This window comes from Lemur catta, chromosome 5, assembly GCF_020740605.2.
Source record: "Lemur catta isolate mLemCat1 chromosome 5, mLemCat1.pri, whole genome shotgun sequence".
NCBI lineage: Eukaryota > Metazoa > Chordata > Mammalia > Primates > Lemuridae > Lemur > Lemur catta.
In genome coordinates, this window is record NC_059132.1 from 63,804,084 (window position 1) to 63,822,756 (window position 18,673).

The following is an 18,673-nucleotide window of genomic DNA, read 5'->3' on the forward strand; positions in this document are numbered from 1 at the left end:
CAGCTGATTTTGACATCCATCACCCAGCAATGCATATTAGCTTAAATAATACTTCTCTGATCTATGCACATCCTGCCCTTTGGAGTGGCCAGTCCAATTCATGGTGCTCAGGAATGTGCTGAAGTGAGTGGAAACAGCTGAGACCTAAAGTTCAGGTAAATATTTTTCTAGCCACAAGAGCAGCTGTATTTCTGTCAGCTGAGTTAGGTAAGTGGTAGTGAAAGGAGGAGGGAAGAGAGGAGGACTCCTAATCATGCCCAGAGGAATTGACCTGCTAGTAGAGCCCGTGAGATTCTCTTGCACGCTCCTGGATGACGCATTACCAGCCTCCTCTGCTGTTATAGCCTGAAGAAATCACATTTCCCTCACTTGCATTATGTTTATTCAATCTTACAGTTCCTTAGTGCGGTATTGGAGCTCCCTCCAACTCAAGTTTGTGTGTATGAGTGTATAACTATGTCACAACCACATTATCTACTGTTTGCAGAGTCCTGGTATAGGCATATAGAAAATCTAGACATAAGTAATTCCATAGAAAGCACAACAGATTTCTAAAATTTCTGCTCAGTGCAAGTGAGAAGATGAACACGAATATTTAATAATGAACTGTACACCTAGAGCATTTCATCTAAATTATTTGAACTTCATGACAACAAGAGAAATAAATAAGATGCTGAAGCCAGATGGGTTAAATTACTTCCTCAAGGATGCATAAATAAGATACTAACCTAGGTCTCATGACTTACGTTCATCACAGGCTTCCTAAATAAGTAAAAGAATAAGCTTCAAATTGGCAAGCTATATTTACAACAGAGTATTCTGAATTTGTCTTCAAAATATATATAAAGACCTGTTAAAAATAGATAACAAAAGGATAAAACCAAAAAAGTAGAAAAAAAGAAAAAGGAATTGCCATTTCAAAAAAGAGGAAAAATGAATGCATTGTAAAAAGATGCAGAGACAATCTCAATAATTTTATGGAAGTGTACATTAAAACTACAATAAAAATAACATTTTAATCAAATTTAAAAAGAATACCAAGTGTTGGTGAGGATATAGAACAATGGGGGACTTAAAGCAATAGTTTGGGATTACTAACTAGTATGTTTGAACATCTCATATCCTGTGACTCAGCAACAAAATTACTACCTATCTATCTTACTGTTATAGTCATGTGTTATAGTCATGTGTCACTTAACGATGGGGATACATTCTGAGAAAGGCAATTTTGTTATCGTGTGAACATCTTAGGGTATATTTATGTAAACCTAGATGGTATGGTTTCCTACACACCTAGGCTATATGGTATATATATTGCTCCTAGGCTACAAACCTGTATAGCATGTTACTATACTGAATATTGTAGGCAATTGTAACACAATGGTAAGTGTTTATGTATTTAAACATAGATAAGTGCAGTAAAAATACAATTTCATAATCTTATGGGACCACCATCATATATGTGGTTTGTTGTTGACCAAAATGTCATTATGCAGTATATGACTGTACCTTAGAATATAAGCCTTCAAGGTGTAGTCCTAGGTCTATAAATCATTAGCATCACCTGGGAACTTGTTAGAAATAGAAAGTCTATGGCCCACCTCAGACCTACTGAATTAGAAACTTTGCTAGTGGGACCCAGCAATCTGTGTTTAATAGGCCCTCCAAGTAATTATGATGCATACTCAAGTTTGAAAACCACTTCGGTAGAGTACCTCTTGCACATTTGTACAGGAGACAAGGAAGTTAATATAGTTGCTTTTAGAGCAAAAAGAACAACAAAAAAGAGCTAGAAATAAATTTAAGTTGTTAAGAGAATGAATAAAGTAACATTGTGGTATAGTCCCACAATGGAATATTTTTAGTACTAAAAATAATTAATCACATCTACAACCACAATTTGAGTGGATCAAGGGGCAGAGAATTATAAAAGTTATGATACTATTTTAATAGAGTTTCAAACAAAACTAAAACATATATTGGGATGCACGTATATATGATAAAACTAAAATATAGCAGGGAAGTACTAATTTTTTAAATCTTCTGATTTATTTCTAATTTAGTAGGATTTTTTTATATAATGTAACTTAAACAGCTGGGGGATTAGCTCAAGTGGTAGAGGACTTGCTTAGCTTGTGAGAGGTGGTGGGACTGATGCCCACATCCTCCAGATCCATTATGTAGTTTTAGGTTTGTTTTTTTTTTTTTTTGAGACAGAGTCTCTGTTGCCGGGGCTAGAGTGCCATGACATCAGCCTAGCTCACAGCAACCTCAAACTCCTGGGCTCAAGCAATCCTCCTGCCTTGGCCTCCGAAGTAGCTGGGACTACAGGCATGCGCCACCATGCCTGGCTAATTTTTCTATATATATTTTTAGCTGTCCATATAATTTCTTTCTATTTTTAGTAGAGACAGGGTCTCGCTCTTGCTCAGGCTGGGCTCAAACTCCTGAGCTCAAACAATCCGCCCGCCTTGGCCTCCCAGAGTGCTAGGATTATAGGTGTGAGCCACCGCACCCGGCCTATTATGTAGTTTTAATTACACTTTACAAACACTTTTTGAGACTTAATTTATGGTCTGTACTTTGTAAACCTTCTTAACAATACATATATTTTTAAATTTTGAAACATAACATTTTATATATGTTTAAATTATTAGTTATGTTGTTCTGATCATCTTTACTTATTTCTGGTATGGTTTACCTATCACCAGGTGAAAAAAGATATACTGAAATTTTATGACAGTGGATATGTAAAAATCCCCCTGTAGTTCTACCTCTTTGTGCTTTACATATTTGGAGGGTTTTCAAATGTGTATAATGTTGGGAATTGTTTTATTATATGAGTTGGAACTTTTAGTATTAATTATGTAGCGTGATGGTTAATTTTAGGTGTCACCTTGACTGGATTCAGGAATACCTAGAGAACTGGTTAAGCATTAACTCTGGGTATATCTGTGAGGGTGTCTTCAGAAGAGATTGGCATGAGTCAGTGGACTGAACAGAGAAGATTTGCCTTCAATGTGAGTGAGTGCCAGTCAATCTGATTGGTGCCTGGATAGAACAAAAAGACAGAAGAAAGGTGAATTCTTCTTTTTGTCCCTCTCCCGGAGCTGGGACACTCTTATTCTCCCACCCTTTGACATCAGAACTGCAGGTTCTCCAGCCTGGGACCCCAGGACTTACACCAGTGGCGCCTCAGGTTTAGGCCTTGCATTGAGAGTTACACCATTGGCTTCCCTGGTTCTGAGGTTTTCAGACCTGAACTGAGCTATGCTACTGGCATCCCAGGTCTCCAGCTTGCAGATGGCCTGCCATGGAACCCTTTAGCCTCCGTAATTGTGTGAGCCAATTCCTGTAAATGCCCTCTTATCTATCTATCTATCTATCTTTTTATCAGTTCTGTCTCTATGGAGTACATAATACATGTATTATGTATAATGACCTTCTCTGGTCATAATAATGCTTTTTTGTCTTAACAACTATTTGTCTTATATTAATATAGGTTCTCCAACATTCTTTTTGCTTAATATTAAGTAAAGTAATTTATTCCATAATTTTCCTTTTAACTTAATCTGTCATTAAATGTTGGATAGGTCTCTTTTTAGGGAAAGTAGCAGTTAATATCTAGTTTCATCTAATACAATATTCATAGACAATGAAGAATGATGATTTGATCTATAGTCTCTGGAGTTACTTTTCCTAAATTTGATGTCTCTGTCCATCAATTGGTAGCTCTGATAGACCTTGGAGAAGTTATTTACTTTCTCAGTGCTTTCTCATCGCTAAATTGATAATAGTAAAATTAAATTATTTAATATTATTTAATATTTAGAAAGGATTATATCAATGTTTGATGTTTAAAAGATTAAAAACCTATCCAGGACTGAAAATATGAAAATCAGCTCATATGAAAAAGAAAAAAAAATAGCACTGTCTTTTTTTGGTCTGGGAGAACATACACAGATAAAGAAGACTGAAAGACTGAATGTCCTAATATAACCTTTATCTTGTTAATTGAGTCACAGATTATTCTACAAATGGAACTCACTTAGGAGTGGTGATCATATAATTCATGCAAAGGAGGATGATAAATTTCAGACTAATACTAAGAAATCATCATAAAGCCCCAAAATGTCTCTTAGTTGCCATTTAAGTATAATTATATTGATTAAATAACCAAGAAAATGATGGCTTATCTTTTTGACTCTAAAACTGTGGAGTGAGAGAAAAATACCCTGTAAGCCTTATTTATTTTGTGATATTATTGCTGCTTTTCTTATTCATAAATGATATGCTTAATGCTTAATGATTAAGTAATATTTCCAAAGAAATGGTATTCAGTGATGGATATAAAGATTGAAATGAGCTACCATTACAACAAATGACAGAGTATTCATCAGGTATCCCCAAGGAAGTTTTATGGCAATTAAACGTAATTCTTGCCATCTTGATAGTCTAAAAAGAATAAACTCATATTAGGAAGTTGACTTTTTGATGAGAGATATGTGTGAACAAGGAATAAAACCTCAACTAAGAACATTTAGAAAAGTGAAATAAGCTACAGAAATAGTTCGCTGGAGTGAGTCTCTTCAAGAATAGAAACTCTTATTTGTCTTTGATAACCGAGCACCTAACACAAGGTCTGACAGGGAATAAATATTCAATAGAAATTTGGTGAATGCATCTTGTTGTCATTTGCTGGGAAATTTTATATCCATTGTTCTAAGTTGTCTTCTGTAACTATTATATCCTTAAGCTACATTTTTTGTTTTACAAGAAACTTGGTCTTAATTATTAATATATCCATATTAATAATTGCCAACATAACCAAGTATGTTATTATACATGATCTACATGGCCTAGACAAGGGCAGTAGATATATCAGCAAAATGACTGGAATATAACTTATACATGGGGCCCCTGCTGTGTGTAATGATGTTGCTATTTAGTGATCTTTAAATAAATAATGATCTTTGCTTGGAGTCTGAGTTCCCACTGGTATAAAAGTAAATGCATTCTTTATTATTCTCAGAAAAGTTGGACTGAAAAGGGGAAGGTGTAAGAGAGGTAATGGCCTGAAAAAGAGTAAAATGTGTCATGTGCTGGTCTCTTTAAAGGCCCCTCTCCCCTGTTTGGGAATTAAAACCTATATCACCGCCAAGGACAGCAATCAGAGGGGCAAGGGAGTGTCCTTTGTTCTTTGTACCACAAAAGGTGGCCCAACGGAATTGTCTGGGAGGTCATGAGATTGTCTTTGCGGGAGATGGGATGGATCAGAACCATCAACTATAGTTAAACAGCAAAAACCCTCCCTGTAAAAGCTCTATATTTCTGCTTATAGCTAGGATAATGGCACTTTAAGATGAGAGTCCATCCTCCTTATTTGCCAGCATATTAATAAACCTCCTTTTCCTTCTCCTCAAACCGTTTGTCCTTGTTCTTCTGATGTGGCCTCAGGGACAAGCGCTGAACTTTCAACTTTCTGTAACAAAAGTGTATTACACTATGCAAATGAAGAGAGAATGAGAGTTTGTGGTTGAGAGTGTCCATCAAGATAAAGGGAAGTGCCTAGGTGGTGTGTCAAATGACTGATTCTTTGAGAAATCTTTGGGTTCAGATTGAATAGTTCTTTTCCATGCAATATTTAACCTTTGATTTAACATCTCAGTATAGTCCTATGTCCGGGCCTCATTTATACGTGAACATAAGATTCTATTAATATTTCTTGAGAAGAGCATGTTTTCATGGAAGTGGAATGCTCAGTCCAAACCATAGGCACCAGTGAGTTTGAGGGCTATTAGGACTTATTATTCCTGGGTGTATGTTTCAGAGGAACCAGTCAAGATTTTTAAGCTTTCAAGGTACAAAGAAAGCACTTGGACTGCAACAAGAATCTCACTATTCTTACATTAATAAAGTGGGCCAGAGATAAAAATAGGAATGCCTAGTAACCTCATACTTATTTGGATCCACCTAGTAAATCCATGTCAAAACTCAAATTAAGTGCTAATTTAAATCTATTCCCCTTTCACAAAGATTGAATTATCTTCTCACATGTTCAAGAAAATCATTATTTCTACTTGTCCTTGCAAAAGAATTCCATTTTTGGCAAAATAAATAAATAAACAGGTGTTCTACAAATAATTATTGAATAATTGCAAGAATGAACTAAAAGAGAACTATTTACTTTTTAATTTGGAAAATATAAAATCTAATATAGCAAAATGAAATTGAAAATAAGTATTAGTTCAATATATACATCTTAGCATGCATGCAAAATGTGGTTTAGATGTGTCAGTTAATGGCTGGTTGTGAAAACTTTCTTAGAGTTTACTCAGAAGTTTTCATGATTTTCTTAAGTTTTTTTTATGTAGAAGAAGTTAGTAAACTAACCAAATACCTTTTTGTCTTGGTATCTCTGAAAAATTAACTTTAAGAAATCTAACTCTTATCAGTAGAATTTTGCTCAGATTAGACATATTCATTCTGAAGAACTTCTGGTAGCCAAAAATATTCCTTGTTAGAGCAAATGGTCTAGGAATCCCTCAGTAGTAGTAATATCCAACTTTTAAAGGGTAGAAGGCAAAAAATATTCCTTGTTAGAGCAAATGGTCTAGGAATCCCTCAGCAGTAGTAATATCCAACTTTTAAAAAGGGTAGAAGATATGAAAAACTCCAGAATTCTAATTTTTCTAACAGAATTTAAGTAACAAAATTAAATTAATTAGTGAAATGAAAATGAGTGAAATTATTTAGTTTAGCAGAGTAGAACAAAGGAGAAATTTTTCTCTAAGTTATTGGTCTTACAACTGAGTGATAGCACAATAATTTAAGTAACCAACAGACCATTCGCAGAAACGACCTTTTCAAACGTTTCATTTATGTAAATGATTCATGCCATGTTTATTATTTGGTAACAAATTTTTTGAAGACCAGAGAAAAATGATAATTTGAACACAGTTCTTATATTAAATACGGGAAACACCTTGGCTAAGTGGCTCGTTGGTCTAGGGGTATGATTCTCGCTTCGGGTGCGAGAGGTCCCGGGTTCAAATCCCGGACGAGCCCGGTTCATTTTCGCCCAATAAGATTTGAGGAATAATAAAAAGCATTTTCCAAACTGTCCGTGCCCGAGAAGATGTGCTTTCGTCACATAAACAATGGAATTATCTACGAAGCAGCCGGGAACTTAATTCCAGACCTTGAGCGTGGGCAGACAGGCATGTGGAGGCCGCTGCAATAACGCTCTTCCAGTTCTGTTGATCCTGTCTCAAATGCCAAGGAAAGCCTCGGGCAGCACGTGTGTGCATTCGTGCGTGCGTGCGTGCGTGCGTGCGGGTGCATGTTTGGCTGCGTGCAAGAGGGGAAACATGAGTAGCAGTCATCCGGTTATATTCTTTCCTCTCATGTGGAGGAGAGTTTTGATTTTTACATTTAACTCCAGCTTCAGTGATCATTTTTCTGACTCAGAGCGTTTACTACCCCCACCACACTGGAAAGTAAGTCAGCCCAGGTGCTGCTTGTTGCCTCCGCTCCTGCTGCGGTCGACAGTTTGGATGTGAGATTCCTGCCTCTGTCTGTCCCTCTGTTTCGCCATAGACCTGCCTTCCCTGGTTAGCCTTTATTCTTTTATTCATTCAAGGAATGAACAGTCAATGAATACAGCGTGTCTACCTCAGCGCTGAATGCTAGGGAGGCAGTGATTGATAAGAGAAAAAAATGGTTTTATTTCTATGGAACTTAATATTACCATTCCCTGAACATTTACGATTATCATGCGTTCTAAGTATGGGATTCCGTGGAAGTATATAGCACCAGAGCTGACTTACAGACTACTGAGAATATTGCTCGTCGAGGTTCCTCTAAGCGGAGAGAGAGAGAGATCATGAAGAGCAATCCTTAACATTGGAAGCTCAAGGGCTTTCGCACCTCAGGCTCTGGAAACTTGCGAGTACTTTCTCTTCTGCCCCAGGAAATGCTTTCAATTCAGAGTTGTTGAAGAAGCCCAGGAGAATTAACACTGAAACTTGAAAGAGGAAAAAGCATGGAGAGAAAGATATCATTCCAGTTATTTTGCTCGTGCTAGGTAAATTAAAATCTTTCCTCAGAATAACTGTGTTGTTTGCTTTTGTGGCCCAGACTGAAAATAAACACCCCATCCACCACCTACAATTTCTTCCTTGCTTCATGGGCGCTACGGAGGCTCAACTTGTCCTGCTCATCTTGGTATTTTGAAAGAGTGTGGATCTTTATACTTTTTCTTTGTATGACCAATTTACTGATCCCTCATGTGACCGTCTGAGGCTGTAATAAATGCCAGGGTGAGGCTTTGGATGCATGATGTTGGTTCCAGTCTTCTATCTCATGGCTGCCTCCTTCCTACAATGTTGCTGGGTCCAGTCTCTATTTCATGACTTCTTCATCCTCAAAAGCAGATATAGTGGGAAGAGAGAAGTAGAGGGCATTTCTTTCTCTTATGGGCATAACCTGGAAGTTTTACATATACTTTCTCTCTTATGCCTTTATTTAGAAATTGGTCAGGTAACTACACTTACTGTCAAGGAAGTGTGCATTGTAATCTTTTCATGTGTGGCTATGAACTCAACTAAATTTCCACTTCTTGGAAGACAAAAACAATAATGGACATCTAGCCATCTCTGTTATAGCATGATAATTTGGAGATAAGCTGGTAAAAACAAAACAGCACAGACAAAAAGCCAACTGGCTGAAAACGTTTGCCTCTGCTAAGGAGTAATAAGATAGGAGGAAGAGGACTATAACTGTCTTTAAAACGTGTGCTTAACTTTGGTCAAAAATTTTTAATTAAAAAATAAGCTTTAAACGGAATTATGGACAAATAATTCAACCAGGCAAAAGTGAGAAAGGGAAAGAGCAGTCCATGAGGGAAAAATAACCTGTTGGAAGAGAGAGAAACTATATCCTTGATTTAAAAAAAAAAATCCGAATGGGACTGAGCATGGAAAACAAGGTGGAGGGGAGTGGGTTGAGTTGAGGTTTAAGATTCAGGCAGGTCAATGCAGCAAACACAATCAATATAAGGGCTCTTCCAAAGAAAAATGAAGGGCTGAATTTTTGTGACTCTTGAATTCACAGAAACAAGCAAAGGGTGGTCTTCACTCAAGATGTTAGTGCAACTTAAGGCAAAGTGTCCGGACACAGAGAGTGTTAAAATACAGCAGGGGTCCATTCCTGCAGAATTTCCCCGATATTCCCTGGTGTTCAACCTGTGAATGATTCGCTTGGCCTTCAGAAGAGAAATCTTTGTGACCACCTTGCATTTTCAGGATGTTCCTTGATCAGTCACTAACATGCCTCGGGACCCAAGTCTCCAGCCACAGTGATTCCTCACCACCCTTCTAGACACTGCCGCCTTTTCGCCTTTGCTCAGCCTCTTTCCTCAGCCTGGGACACCCTCTCTCGGCCACTTGTAGAAAACTCGCTCTTCAAGACTCACTTTCAATAGTACCTTTTTCCCCCCAGGCATTTATGATTTACTCTGATTAGTCAGAATTAATCCCTACTCATGTTCATTCAACCAAAAACAAAATAACAACAAAACAGTACCTCCCCCATCATTTTCTCGCTAGGGGTGTTTGTTTTTAAACATTTTTATCATCGCATCCTTTGGAAAATCAAACGAAAGGTAGGCAACCTCATCTCTAGGAAATCACCCTAAGAAACACGCAGGTATTTGGGGGGAAATCAGAATTCATGGGTCCTCGTCGGATACTGATGACCCAGGATAAGAGCCCTACAAATTAAGAATTATTTTCTGTACAAATGCACCCTATAGTACTGAAGAAGCGGCAGTAATATTGAGTAGAAATTGAGCATTGCCCTACTCAGATCCATTGTCTACTTTTCCAGACTGCTCTATTAACCACGAATCAGGAATCTGGATTCACCAGCTCCCCTGAGGCTGTCTCTGGTGGGACCGATTCTGGGAACCTCTGCCTCGTGTGGGCTCCAGGGTGCGCTCTCCAGCCGCGGTGAGAGGACAGAAGGGCTGACCCGGCTCCCTTGACAGCCAGAGGGTGAAGGCGAACTCCTGTACGTCCCTTCTCGGGCCGGCCACGCCCACCACCAGCTGCTGCCCCTCCTGCCGCCAGACCAGAGAGACAGAGGAAGGAAGAGACCGCCCAGGCAACTATGTCTCTATCACATCTCAAACACTTGTATGAGTCCCGCGAAAGCTAAGCCCGTTTTTACCCCCTCGCAGTTTTTCCATTCCAGTTTCTTGTTCATTCGTGTAGAAACGACCCATTTCCATGTCTCCCAGACATCTCCAACGCGTATTCTAAATGTTTTCAGAAGACTGTCCATAGTGGACGGGGTGGGGGGGAAAGGGGAGAGATCCCTAGTATAAACTCTGAAATAACTACCCAGAAGCACCTGAGTACCACGGCGAGGTGGCCGAGTGGTTAAGGCGGTGGACTGCTAATCCATTGTGCTCTGCACGCGTGGGTTCGAATCCTACCCTCGTCGAGTAGCGCCCTTCGGTCTAAAGACAATGGCAGCCTAATTGCATGCGGCTGTGTTGCTTTCAATTATCTTGGAATTTAGATTTCCTCAATTTGGCGAAAAAGCTGTTCTAATTCTGCAGCGTTTCCTGTTCTCGTAAATATCACATAGGTATTCTTGGGTTTTTCTCCTTTATGGCTGATTGGGTACTGATTGTCAGTATTCGCGTGACCAATTTGATGAAGTTCCGCTGAGCTTCCTACCTGAGGACTGAAAGAAGCCTTAGAGCCTGAGGAAGGGGGAATGGGAGAAGAAAGGGAGAGAGCTGACCAAAAGGGGGAAGAAACTGGGGTCCGGTTGTTCCAGTCCCTTCTGTTAGAAACCATTACTACTGTGAGCAGTAAAATAAATTCATCAAAAATGTAAGGGAACAAGAAACACAGCAGGACAAACGCACCAAGACAGAAATTCAATTACTTAGATTCTCAAGAACACATGGAGGGGCCGAAATTGAAGAAACGTGTAGCACTGAAGAGCCACAGGAGGCCTTTTTTTTTTTTTTTTTTTAAAGTTAAGAACTTCTAAGTTATTTTCAAGTGACAATCACACAAATTAAAAAATTTACTTTTGTAATGGTCACTCTTTACTAGGGCTTGGCTATGTTCAGGCATCCTTTACTTGCCCTCATAACAACCACGCAGAAATAAAAATTCACCTTCTGATTAACAGTTCCTCATAAACATTTTTAAACTCAGTCTTCCTCATGATCATTGTAATAGCTGCATTATAGTCAAAGGACTTCACATACCATAATCTACTTAACCAATTCTTCTGTTATTGAAATTTATTTTCCTTTAGGAGAATTAATGATTCAAAGGATTGCTTATTGCAGAAATAGGTCAAAGGCTTTGAACATCTTATGGCAGTTGTTAGTAATTAGTCAATTTTATTTCAGCTAATGTTTCTTTTTACAGTGCAATCACCAGCGCAGGAGGGACCCACTTTCCCCACAGACACCTGACACGCTGAAATTACAATTCTCTATATAGTGTATATAACATAAAACATATTATGTATTCATATATATTTTGGATATATCCAGTAAGTAGAATGGCCAGAATTTTCCCCAAATTCTGTTCTTTCATTATGATTTTATTTGCTGTGAATCTATCAGTCCTTAGAATTATTTGTCAGCAGTATTTTTTTTTCTGTTAATTTTCAAGTAGGTTTTTAAAATAATTTAATCATAGAAGTTTGAAAAATACCTGAAACTTATATTAGTATAAACATAGTCACATATCCACCTCAGAACTTCCATTTTATCACATTTTTGAAAATTTTTTGTGCTACAAAAGTGTTTTTTTAATTTTCAAACTTTTTTGAGAAAATTATCGCCCATATAGAAAACTACATAAAACATATATGCCAACTTAAATAATTATAAAGCAAGCACCTGCATTTGGCAATGTCTGGAGACATTTTGGTTGTCACAACAGGAGAGGAGATGCTACTGGCATCTAGTGGTTAAAACTCAGGGATGCTGACAAACATCCTACAATGCAAAAGACAGTCCCCCAAAACAAATAGCTTTCCATCCAAAAATGTCAATAATGCCAAGGTTGAGAAACTCTGACATATTGTGATAGACATTAATACATATTTTTATATCTATACACACACATACATATATATAGAAGATACATCAAATGGCCACACTTTACCTTGTCTCTTAGATCAATACCCAACTCTTTTGCTGACATTGAAGACCCTTCATGTTTTTACTTACCTTACTGCTCCTTAGAGTGAAGATTCAGTCTCTTTCACCTGTGTCATGTGAATTCCAATCTTCAACCCATTTCTTAGAATGTTTATGTAACCGACCGTGCTCCTCTTGCTTTGACTGTTATATGTTTTCAAAGACTATGTGTAGCTCTACCCCTTCTAGACAGACCATAAAGAAAAGTGATTATTTTCTTCTCTCAGCTCTGATTTGTAATGTATTCTCATGTACTCAGCTAATAAGACATCTGCCCAAGTGTACCTTCTTTTGGGTGATATTTCTCAAACTACCCCACTCACTACAGTTGATGTGTTTCCATCAAATATATGCAGATATATGTAGATCTCTTTTCCTAGCATATTGTATCACTGAATAATTTGTTCACAATGTGGTATCTCCTGACAGCATGAGAACTCCTCAAGGAATTTTTTTTTTTCAAACAGAAAATATGCTGTTATGGATTGAATGTTTGTGTCTCCCCTAAATTTATATGCTGAAATCCTAACCCCCAATATGATGGTATTAGGAAGTGGGGCCTTCGGGAAGCAATTAGGTCATGAGGGTGGAGCCCTCATGAAGAGATTAGCCCTTATAAAAGAGACCCCAGAGAGCTCCCTTGCCCTCTTTCTGCCATGTGAAAATATAACGAGGAGACGGCAGTCTGCAAGCTGGAAGAGGGCCCTCACCAGAACCCCTCCATACTGGCACCCTGATCTCAGACTTCCAGTCTGCAGAGGTGAGAGAAATAAATTCCTGCTTTCATAAACCACTCAGTCTATGGCACTTTGTTATAGCAGCCAAAACTGACTGCAACATATGCCAATCAAAGTTAATTGTATATTTACACTCTGTAGTGCTCTCTTTCTTTTCTACTCATTCTTCACTACAGAGCTTTAAAGCAAACTATTGTGCAAGGCCTTTCCTAGTCTCTAAGATTAAAGCACCTCCTTTTAAGTTTTCAGAGCCTGGAGTAGTTTATAGCACATATAAAAATTATAGTTAAATGTTCCCAATTATTTGTTCAGTATTTGTCTTTCATAATAGTGTGTATTTTCCATAAAGCCTATTTCTCCACTCTGTAATATGTCTATGACATCAAGACAGGTTCATAATGGACTTCTTAAGAAATATTAAATGAGAAAATTTCTTCCAGAATAGAATTTTTATGTACTGGGTCTGGGTATAAACGTACATGAGTCTGGATCTGGGGTCTACTCAAGTTCAAGGAGCAGAACTTGGTCCTCATGAATAGTCCTTGAATATTGAAACCCAGAACGTCAGGAAGCAGTGACCTTTGCAGGGTTCTTGGGGCTCATAGGAAGTCAAACATAGAGCCAGGGTTAATGACTTCCAAACCCACTGATACTGAAAAGCCACATACTCAAAAAAAGACAGAACACAGATACTGCTGTGTAGTGATGTCCAGACATATATCAGACATTCACCTAATCGAGAGCCTCCACAGAGATTTTCTCTGATAAAATAATAGAAACATCCAGTGGCACCATAAGAGAGAGACACACAATAGCAACTCATTCATTAGTTTATTCATCTATTACACAATCATTAAGTCTTCTGTATTCATAGTTCTGTGCTGAGCACCATGCAGTGACCAAGAATGGCCCAGGTCTGTTTAAGGAACTCCATTCTGGTAGGCGATACAGACAGTCAAACCCAGAGATCATAACACAGGCACAAACTCAAGCTATCAGGTACAACTTGAATAACATACAATACTCACTAACAGGATATTTAAAAAACACAAACGGAAGTCTAGCATGACACATATTAACACCCAGAGACATATATGTGAGAAACAGACATGCAATGAAACAGACATAATCCCACACCCACACTTTACAATAAGGCATGGAGGCCCAAAATGTGCCAGACACTGTGATAAGCACTTTCTAATCAAATTCACATAATATTCTTATAAAAATATAAGACAGGGACAATTATAATCCCAGCAGCAGTGGTGATGGGGTATCTTTTTTTATGCCCAATCTCTGTGGAAAAATATTTAATATTTTGCTATTAAGTATGGTATTTGCTGTAGATATAGGCAGAAACCTTTATTTAAGAATATGGCCTTTTATGCCTTATGTCTGTAGAAAGGAAACCTTTTGAGTTAGGAAAAAATATCCTTTAAATTTCACATTTTAAAAAATGTATTGATTATTGCTTTGTGAACCAAAGAGAATTCAATTTTAATAAATATCTATATGAGATACATATTAACAGCACATTTTATAAACATTTATTTTCAAATCATATTCTCAGAGCCATTTTTATGTAGTTTTGCTGTTTTTTTAATCTATGTATGACTTGTGTTAAAAAATATCTTTTAATAAATATGTATTCCCCTAATCTTTTAAAATCCTATAAATTATTGCATTATCTATTTTTGGAACTAGGCTATTAGGTACATACAAATTTCAAGCTGACAATCTAACCAGATTATCATTATAAAATATTCTTCCTTATTTCTAGAAAAACATGTCCCTGTAAATTATACTTTACTGAGTTTTGTTGGGGGGAAAGGGTGGACAGTTTCCTTAGGATATTTATTTTCCATCTTTTTATTTTCTACATTTGTTTTCTTATATTTAAGGGTTGTCTCTTATAAACAAAATATAATTAAATTTTGTTTTCGATGATCAAATTTGAACATTTTCTTTTAGTTGTATTTAACCCATTATTAAATATATTAACTAATATGTGTGATAATTTTTTAGTTTGTCCAATTTATTCATTTATTTTTGGACTCATTCTTGCCTTCCCATAGAAGTTATATTTTTTTATTTCCCTTCTATTAGCTTACTTATTCATACTTGTATTATTAGCAATAAGCAACTTAAAATCTGCAATAGCATTTCGTCAACTCTGTAATGTAATATTTTACCACATCCTGGGAAATATAAGTTTCTTAAAATTAATTCATATTCCCTTTTAAATACACATACATTATCTACAATCTGTTAATAATTTTGTATTTTAATTCTCTCCCTATACTAAAACGCTGCAAGGCATCAGAATTGTTTATAGTCAACATTTACTTCCATATATTTGCATCTCTTTGCCAATGTTCAATCATATATCTGCATTTCTACACTTAGTTTCATCTTTTCCGCCTGAAAAAAAGCTTTAATCATTTAGTACTAGTCAGCTGAAGATATGTACTCGTTTTATCTTAAAAATGTGTACATCTATTTTAAAAGGACTACATTTGTATTCACTTATTACTGTATCTCTATGTAATAAAACTTCCTTTGAAATCTTCATTTTAACTGTGCATTTCCTGTATTTTCCAATTTAACTTATAGATCCTGTTTCTCTGCAAAATCTACATCCTGTAATTATTCAAATATATTCAGTATCAGGCATTATTTGTACATAATTTTGGATTAAGTTGAAGTTTCTGGATTAGTGTTCTACCTTGATTGAGGGTCAATTTTTGTTTCTGTTAGGTAAATTATGGACAGATTAATCTAATTCAGAATTGAGATAAATCAATCACTCAGCCTAAGTGAAAGCTTGGTTGTATCTTGTTTACTTTTAACCCTGTCTTTTCCCTATCCTAAGCAATAAATGCCTTCATACATGTGTCACTGTAGTGGTGTGAACAAAAGTTCTATGAAAAGGAATTTAAAAAAGAGTTTATTCCGGTGAACAGCTTGCAAACCGACATACTCAGCCTTAGGATGTAAAAGGAAGGCGCATTACAGAGAAAACGGCTAGGGGGCAGATGGGAAAGACGAAACTGAAAGGTGTGGGGGAGTGGGGGTTATAGTAAAAGTTCCTGCCTGGGTTCCCAAACAGGTCCGTTTATGCAGATGAAGGCTTGAAACTTGCTTACTTCTGGTTGGTTGGCACTACTAAGTTCTAATTGGTTCATATAACTGAGCTCTGATTGGCTGGGAAGTATGAGTTCTGATTGGTTGGTTCAGGTGAACTTTAATTGGTTAGTTTCCAAGCCCATTGCCAGAAGTTTCTGTCAGCTATTTTTTTCAAATGGCATCCAACTTCTGTCAAACATCAGTTGTTCATATATATGTTGGTTTATTTCTGGACTGTCTATTCTGTTCCATTGGCCTATTTGCCTATCTTAAAACCATATCATGCTGTCTGGCTTTCCGTAGCTTTATAATAATTGTTTGAAATCAAGTAGTTGAGAGCCGTAGAGCTTTGTTCTTTTTAAGAGTTGTTTTGGCTGCTCTAGATCCCTTCATTTCCACGTGAATTTTACAATCAGATTGTCACATGGTGTATTTTTTAATATATTATTAAACTTTATTTTCTAAAATTTTATTTAAAATTTTTGCATTTACAGTCATGAAGGATATTGGCCAGTAGTTTTCTTTGTTTATAATATATCTGTCTGGTTTTAGTATCAAGATGATACTCATCCCACAGAATGAGTTAGGGTAGGAGTTGGCAAATAGTTTCTTTAAGGGGCCATATAGTAAATATTTTAGTCTGCATAGACTGTAAGGTCTTGTTAGAATTGCTCAACTTTGCTGTTACAGTGAAAAAATAATCATAGATAATATACGTGTAAGTTGGTGTGGCTGAGTTCCAATAATACTTTATTTTCAAAATCGGGTGGTGGGCCATATATGGTTTGAAGGCCATGGTTTGCTGACCTCTGAGTTAGGAAATATTTCTTCCTGATTGTAAAACTTATATGAAAATTCAAAGACAATTATAAAGAAAACAAACAATTGGAGGATTTACACTGTGAGATATCAATCCCTATCTTAAGCTATGGTAATAAGGGTAATTGCAATTGAGCAAGAAAAATGTATGTAGTCACCTGATCCATGACAAAGGTAACACTGCAGTACAATGAACGTAGGGTTGTCTTTTCAATAAATTGTGCTGGGTCAATGATATGTCCATATGAAAATATCCATATAGAAAACACTTACAAATCATTAAGTAAAGAATAAGCAACCCATTAAATGTGGGCAAAGACATGAACACTCTCTTCCACTAAATGATATTCAGTGTACAGGAAGCATATGAAACACATCATTACTCATCAGGAAACTCAAAATTAAAACAACTATGAAATATCACTGGACATCCTCCCAGAAGGGCAGAGATTTTAAAGCCTGACAAAATAAAGGCAAAGATATGAAGCAATTAAAATTGTCTTATACTGCTCACAGGAGTTTGAATTGGTTTATCCATTTTGGAAAAATATTTGTCAGTGTTTACAAAACCTAAATATATGGTTACTTTAAAACTGTCAATTCCATTGCTAGTTATATGCTCAAAAGAAATAAATACATATGTTCAACAAAAGACATATACAAAAATATTCATCGAGCTTATATTTATAATAGTAAAAAAAAAACTTAAAAGCAACTGAAAAGTAAACAAGGGCATCAAATTTTAAATTGTTAACATTTCCTGAAATTGTCTTCTAAGACAATTCGCTTCTTTTAATTCTTAAAATTCAGATTAACACTTTAGCTCTAATCTCATTATTTATAGGCCATCATGAGTCAATCAGATATTTTACATTATATGTATTACTTTTAATCACAATAAAACGAAGACATTTTAGAATTCGAATCTACAAACTTTAAAGTATTGACTTTGTAACATAATTTAAAAATAAATTGAAATGTATTATACTTCGATATTCTCCAATATAACTTTTTACGTAAAATGGGCTTTTTTATTAAGTATACAAATAGAACATTGCTGGAAAGCCTAAACAATGTGGACGCTACTCACGTGCTCTAATATCAGTCTTATGTATTGTTATAAAAGAAAAAATATACCATTATAGTTACTCTTAACCATCCAAGTGTTTGTAGGTCAGCTGTGGCACCTACCAGATGAAGCAAATCAGGCTTTTATCTAAGGGCGACAGTTTCGTGGAAATAAATGAGTATCAGGGCGGACTATACAATGCAAAAACAGACTTCTGTAAGACCTGAACTCAAGAACTTATCAGACAAGATGAATGACAAAGCAACAATTCCCTGTCTTAAAATTAATTTATTTGATGTGCCTAATGTAGATATTTAAAAACATGCCAGTAGAATTTCAGATTTTGATTTGTCTTGAGCAGAAAACATATTAAGTAAGACAAACCTCCTTGGTACAAGACATTGTCAAGGCCTTGTTACAGCAGAACTGACCAAGAACAAACCGAGCGGCAGGAGGAAGGTGGTGAGAATCAGGTTTCATTACGCCAGCGGGCTCAGAGGGGACTGGCCACCAAATTCTGAACACCTGATTCTGGTTTCTTTCTCTTTTATCTTCTTATAGCAGGAAGTTGCTGCAAGCAGTGTACAGAAGCGAGAGCCGCAGAGGTTTAGCGGTTACATAGGGAATTGTTCATGGGGAGGGGTTTTGTTTAGTGGAATTTTCCATTTCTCTATCAGCCTGAGC

General features: G+C 36.6%; 2 non-coding genes across 2 annotated transcripts; both read left to right on the top strand.

The window, feature by feature from the left end:
* The first annotated feature begins 6,996 nt into the window (after nt 1–6,996).
* Nucleotides 6,997–7,068, top strand: TRNAP-CGG. Its single transcript has one exon. It is a non-coding gene; the product is annotated as a tRNA-Pro (tRNA).
* A 3,356-nt stretch (nt 7,069–10,424) lies between these two features.
* On the top strand, nt 10,425–10,506 carry TRNAS-GCU. Its single transcript has one exon. It is a non-coding gene; the product is annotated as a tRNA-Ser (tRNA).
* Nucleotides 10,507–18,673: the final 8,167 nt, after the last annotated feature.